This window comes from Chiloscyllium punctatum, chromosome 18 (assembly GCF_047496795.1).
Source record: "Chiloscyllium punctatum isolate Juve2018m chromosome 18, sChiPun1.3, whole genome shotgun sequence".
Classification (NCBI taxonomy): Eukaryota; Metazoa; Chordata; class Chondrichthyes; order Orectolobiformes; family Hemiscylliidae; genus Chiloscyllium; species Chiloscyllium punctatum.
Window position 1 is genome coordinate 77,232,339 of NC_092756.1, and position 7,087 is coordinate 77,239,425.

The 7,087-nt window shown below is 42.9% G+C and overlaps 1 non-coding gene across 1 annotated transcript; it reads left to right on the forward strand.

Annotated features, from left to right (window-relative positions):
• Positions 1 to 301: 301 nt before the first annotated feature.
• trnar-ccu (transfer RNA arginine (anticodon CCU)) lies at positions 302 to 374 on the forward strand. Its single transcript has one exon. It is a non-coding gene; the product is annotated as a tRNA-Arg (tRNA).
• Positions 375 to 7,087: the final 6,713 nt, after the last annotated feature.

A 7,087-nucleotide genomic window follows, 5' to 3' on the forward strand; every position in this document is an offset into this window, starting at 1 on the left:
CTTCCCCAGGAACTGCAAATATCTTCAAGGTGCTGCACAAAATAACATTGAGCCCTTTGCTATTTTCCTGTCTCCTCCATTTTCCTCAGACTTGAGATGTGCAAAGTTGGAGTTTGGTTGATTTCTCATCTATCCGTTTGGGAAGAAATGCGAGGCGGGATCAATTTATCAAGCAGCCAACAATTTGGCATGAGATGGAAGGGGGAAGAACCAATTAGTGAGAGAACAACACATAGAAACACACACTATTAGAGATCAGGGTGCAGTATTTAAAGACTCCGATTGTGAACCACCACATGGGGCCCCAGTGGCCTAATGGATAAGGCACTGGCCTCCTAAGCCAGGGATTGTGGGTTCAAGTCCCATCTGGGGTGTCTATGTGGCTTTTCTTTTATTTCTAATCTATCTTGGAAAAATCCCAATCTCTGCATTCAGTTGATGGTCAATGGTCTCCAACATGATCTTGCACATGATTTTCGGGGATCTGCAGGATTGAATGTTGAAGGTGGTGATCAAGTGGCTGCTGTTTCTGGATGGGGACGAGATTCCTGAGAGTGCAGTTGGAGAGGTTGTTTTTGGAAGCCAGCTCTCATCACACTCTCATCAACAAACCAACCCTTCAACACTGATCCCTCCAGAACATCGGATATAACTGACAGAGAATACCCCTGCCAATGTTTATAGGTGCACCATCGACAGCACTCTGTCTGGATGTCTCACTACCTGGTATGGCAACTGTACCATTCAAGATTGGAGACGGTTACAGAGAACTCGGCCCAGACAATCACAAAGGCAAACCTCCCATCTGTAGAATCCATCTACCAGGCCCGCTGTCAAGGAAAGGTCTCCAGCATTCTCAAAGACCGATCCCACCCTGGCAATGTTTTTCTACAACCTCTACCATCGGGGAGAAGGTACAGAAGCCTGAATACACACACCAACCGGTTTTGAAACAGTTTCCTGCTGCTGTTTCCCTATTATTTACTTATCTATGCTACTGAACTCTGTGAGCTGCCTGTATTGTTCACAAGACAAAACTTTTCACTGTGTCTATCATTACTTGCAAACCAAATATTTTCAATGAATCTTCCACCTTTAGGTTCACTGTTATCTTGGTCCAACTCATTGAATGTAAATATAAATTATTGAGTGTGGAATAACTTTATTTCACCTGCATTTTTTCCTGTGAAATGCCAACAGGACAGTATAGAGGTCAAGCAAGCTCAATGTTTGTACAGTTCGATGATCTCAAAGCAGCCATGCAGAGTTTTAAAGACATGAGGTCAGAGATTAAATTAATTTGAATGGAGATAATGCAGTGAGAGGGTTTTAATTGGAGAGAATGTTTAAATTGAAAGTATCCCCAGAAGGGATGTAAACCACAGGCAGTAGCTTAGAAGATCAGAGATGGAGCTGTAAGGTCAATGGGACAACACGTGCTTCTGGGGCCATGTCAGGAGAATTGATCCCCTCAACCTTGGTTGTGTTCATGTCAGAACAATGCTGCACTCTCCCAACATTTATGTTCACCAGCATTTCACGAGTTTCATCCCACCATCAAACTCACCATGGACTACTGTTTAGTATCTGTCTCATTCTTGGACACATGCATCTCCATCAAGGATGGACACCACAGAACCTCACTCAACCACAAACACACCCTCAACATATTAAAACAGACGTCCCCTCTGTACAAGCCATACACTGACACAGGATCTGTTCTGGTGAGGGGGAACATGAGGGGCACTTGGAAGTACACAAGGATGCCCTGATAAGAATGTGATACAATGCTTAACTCATCAATCGCCAGTTCTGACATGCCCCAGCGAGAAACTGCAATGACCTCCTCAGGAGACAGACACGACCTGCAACCAACAGGGTACCCTTCATTGTCCAGTACTTACCAGGAGCTGAGAAACTACGTCACATTCTCCACAGCCTGCAACACATTATCGATGAGGATGAGCACCTCGCCAAGACCTTCCCCACCCCTCCACTTCTCACCTTTAAACAGCCACCAAACCTTAAACAGACCATTGTTCACAGCAAACTGCCCGGCCTTCAGGATAACACCAAACAACCCTGTCACAGCAGACACTGTAAAACGTGTCAGAGTATCGCCATGGATACCGCCATTACACATGGGGACATCTCCCACCATGTACGCGGCAGGTACTCATGTGACTCGGCCAATGTTGTCAATCTCATACGCTGCAGGGAAGGATGCCCAATGCATGGTACATTGGCGAGACCGAGCAGAGGCTACGGCAACAGATGAATGGGCACCGCGTAACAATCACCAAACAGAGGTGTTCCCTCCCAGTCAGAGATCACTTCAACTATCAGGGACTTTCAACCTCGATCCTTCAGGTAACCATGCTCCAAGGTGGACTTTGGGACAGGCATCAACGAAACGTGGCCAAGCAGAAGCTGATAACCAACTTTGGTACACATGGGGATGGCCTCAACTGGGACCATGGGTTCATGTCACACGACAGCTGACCCCACTGCACTGCACTGTACACACACACAAACACACACCCACACACTCATCCTGTCACACAATACACATACACACTCCCACACGCACACCCACACACACACCTTCTCACAGATGTATACCCCATTACACTCAAACACATACACATACACACACTCTCACAGACACTCACACCATCGCCCCCTCCCACGCACACCCAAATGCACACACTCACTCAGTCTCCTCTGCACACACACACATTTACGTTTGTGGGGTGAATTTGTACGTTCAGAATTATCTTTAGTTTTGCTCAAAAACTGCATAAAACCATGTAAAATTCTGTAAATGCCACTTTAGAAATAGAATCAGTCTGACCGAACATTGGGACACTGACAGATTTTAACCTCACATCTTCAATGCATTATCTGAGCTGAGATGGCACCGATTGTTAAAACTCTCTTGAGAATGTAACTTTAACAAAGGTCTGGGATGTACATAACAAGGAACTGAAACTAACATGATCATTCTAAAAGATGAAAGACTTCAGCTCAATTTGTTTAATATTACATGCCATGACACGGCAATCCTGTTGCTAAAACTTCAGTGTTTTACGATCCTGCTCCACAACCACCTGATGAAGAAGCAGCTCTTCGAAAGCTAGTGTTTCCCAATAAACCTGTTGGACTATAACCTGGTGCTGTGTGATTTGTAATGTTGTCCGCCCCAGTCTAACACCGGCTCCTCCAAATCATAACCTTTATGTCAATGACTGGTGCGTTTTAGATGATAATGTAAAACATAACAATAGAAACCATCCAAAGTTGGGGCTTGATGTTTTCAAGTCATTACACTATGACTTTTCCCCTGGCGGTTTATTCCATTGTGGGATTGTTTTTATTCATTTCCAGGGCGTGAACATTGCTGGCTAGATCAACATTTATTGCCTCTCCCTAGTTTCCCCTGAAAGGTGATTGGGAGCTATGTTTTCGAACCACTGCAATCCATGTGCTGCCTGTATCTCCTTTCGAACAGATTGAAGATTTAACAGGAGGGAGTCGGCCATTTTGGATTTGTTCAATACATTCGCATCACTTGTATGACCCTTTGATATTTTACTTATACATTCTGTCTGATGCCTCCTCTCTCATTACACCTGATGAAGGAGCAATGCTCCGAAAGCTCGTGTTTTCAAATAAACCTGTTGTACTATAACCTGGTGTGGTGTGATTTTTGACCATTTGTTGGAGGTAAACCTACAATGAATCAATGGAGGGTGTTCCAGGATTGTGACCGAGCTACAGGGAGGGAATGCGATATGTTTCTGACTAGGCCAGTGTTTATTGCCCAGAGGGTGAGTCAACCACATTGCTGTGGGTCTGTAGTCTCACCAGGTTTTCTTCCTGAACGGAGAATATGGAACCAGTTAGCTTCCTAACAAACCTCAATAGCAATATATGGTTCCCATCAGACAAAGCTCCTCCTGAGCTGAGATTTCACCACCTTGTATGGTGGGATTACAGTCCATCTCCCCCACACCATGAACTTGGTGTTCTGGATTCCTACTCCAGGTCTAGCACTGCACCACCATCTCCCCTTATTAACTGGAATTGAGATCAAACAGACACAGGGTGCTGATCAGAGTTCATGTTTAAAAACATAACAGCCCAAATGGGATATGAACTCACAACCCCGGGCTTTGAACATGGACACCCTCTTCATGATGCATCTGAGGTGAGATACCATGTTAGACACCCACGGCAATTGATAGCTCTGTCTTTGGTTGTGCTCCGAAGATCTTAAAAATTCGGCAATTCAGCTCCTCGAGCCTGCTTTGTCATTCCACACGATCATGGCTGATCTCATCTCGGCCTCATCTCCACTTTCCTGCCTGTTCTCCATAACACTTCAACCCAACTACAGCCTGCATGTAGGGATCCCTTTTCATGGCACAAGGCACTTCACAGGAACAACATTCAGGAAACCATTACACATGGACCGAAACCTTGGCCAAAGAGAGGAACACCTTGAGATCCTGAGACCCCAAGGTAGAGGGGTGGAGATCTTTACAGAGTGACTTCCAGAGGGTACCATCCAGGCACAGACAGTGATGTCCAAGCAATGAATAACAGGAAGCCAATCTGGCCTTTAATTTCCTGAATTATTCTTTTTGCCATTCTTAAAGAAAGAAACAACATTGGGTATTCTCCAGTCCTCTAGGAATTCTCCTGTGACCAGAAAGGATATAAAATATTTTGTACAAATCCGTAGCAATTTCCACACCTGCCTCTCTCAGGATTCTATGATAGATTCCATCAGGTCTTGGGGACTTGTCTACCTTAATGCTTTTCAAAACACCCAACACCTCCTTTTTAATATTGACATGCTCTAGAATATCAATATACAAGACTCACCATCCACCATGTCATAGAGCCATAGAGATGGACAACATGGAAACAGACCCTTCGCTCCAACCCATCCATGCCGACCACATACCCTAATCTAATCTCGTCCCATTCGCCCACACTGGGCCCATATCCCTCTTGACCCTTCCTATCCATATCAGTGAGCAGTGTCGGTTTCTTCCCTCCCACCCTCCTGACCATGTACTCACTTTCTTTGTCTGCCTTTTTTCCTTTTAAAAGTGCCGATGTTTTGAGTTTTTTTTTCCCTCAAAGTTGCATAATAAAACAGTAATTGCTGCTCCTGGAATTTGAGGAAATCACCTCCAACACCCAAAATGCCTCAAAAAAGGGGCAGCTCTTACATTCACACCTTTTTCCCTTCCTCCATCTTGGACAACCAGAATTCTTTGGAAATACCAATGCAGTTTATTCATTGAGAACCTCACCCACTTCCTCCGGCTCCATGTGTAAATTCCCTCCTTTGCTCTGAGAAGACATACTATTTCCCTGGCGACCTGTTGCTTGTTATTCCTCTGTAAAATGCCTTGGAGGATCCTTAATCCTGTTTTCCATAAACATCGCATGGTCCCTTCAAATTCTCTATTTCCTAGTTTGAGTTCATTCCTGTTATCTCCAGGGCTCTGTCTGTCTTCAGTATCTTGAACCTTATTTATAACTTCTTCCTCTTTCTGCCTAAGACTTAACATCATAACACGTCTGAACAGGTCAACGAAATATATCGACAGGAACCATCGACAGCATCAACCTGCATTTATTGAGTTATCTTTCAAAACCAATTCAGTGCAATTGAAATACTGTGTGGTATCACTCACTGTAATAAACACTCTCCTTGAATAAGGTGAAGAGAAAGTAATGGCAAATTATAAAATTACCAAAATAATGCATGACAATGGTTCTTAAATATATGTTTATTAATTACTCTACAGATACTTATAAAAATTAAATACGGTGAAACAACTATCATGGACAATTAACCATACACTTCGCAATATTTCACTTTCACTGTAGAATTGTAGTTTTAAGATCAAAGTTTTTCTGAAGTTGATCAGATCTCACCCCCATCTAATACTTTTATATCTTTCTCCCCAAACTTGAGGTGAGAATTCATCTGTTTCAGAGGATTGCCTTATTTGATGAGCTGTTCCTTGATATATAATAAGTACAATCCCACAGACTTTGTCATGATTGCACCTTGTCTAAAGTCTGAATCAAATCATTCAATAGGAGACAATTCCCAAGAGGTTAATGAGCAAAAGTCCCATTCAATATTTTCAAATCTCCATTTTCCTTACATAAAAAAAATATACACAAGTTAAATACCACAAGTGCTGGAAATCTGCAATAAAATCAGGAAATATTGAAATGCAGCTCAGGTAGCATCTGTGGAGAGAAACACAATTATCAATTTGCAATATTCATTTTGTTTTTTTCAGCACATGCTTCCAAACCTGAGAGTTTCAACACTTACTGTTTATATTCTTAATGTAGATCATGCCCTTGGAGTGATTAATGTGAATGGAATGTTAAATATATCACTGAGATGTGCTGGTGAAGGGCATTGTTTCGTAAATACATGGAGCACTTACAAAGAGAGGCTGGTGTGAGAATTGTTCCCCACGTTATTACAGTTCCAGACAGATACCCCAAATTGTTAAGCTCCCAGGTGAGCAGGGATGAAATGGTTTCCTTTCTTCATTTACCTGGATCCTTGGTTGGTCACAAACAGGTTAATTTTAAAAGGGACCCTTTCTTGTGGATGTCTTCTTCACAAACCAATTGAATTGGTATTTAAAAGTATCCAATTAAACCTGGATATGTTGAATTAACAAAAGAGTGAATCTATTCATATCAGAATGCAAAAAGATTATTGTAACTCACATATACACAGATTAGGAAGAGAAGGAGTTGCAGGTAGATAGCACAGTGAAGAAGGCATTTGATCCACTTGCCTTTATGAGTCAGAGCATTGAGTATAGGAATTGGGATGTTGGGTTGTGGCTGTACAGGTATTAGTTAGGCCACCTTTTGGAATACTGCGTTCAATTCTGGTTTCCCTGCTATAGAAAGAGGTTGTACAACTTGCAAGCATTCAGAAAAGGTTTACAAGGGTGTTGCAAGGGTTACAGTGTTTGTGCTCTCGGGGGAGGAGGAATAGACTGAGGCTATTTTCTCTGGAGTGTCGGAG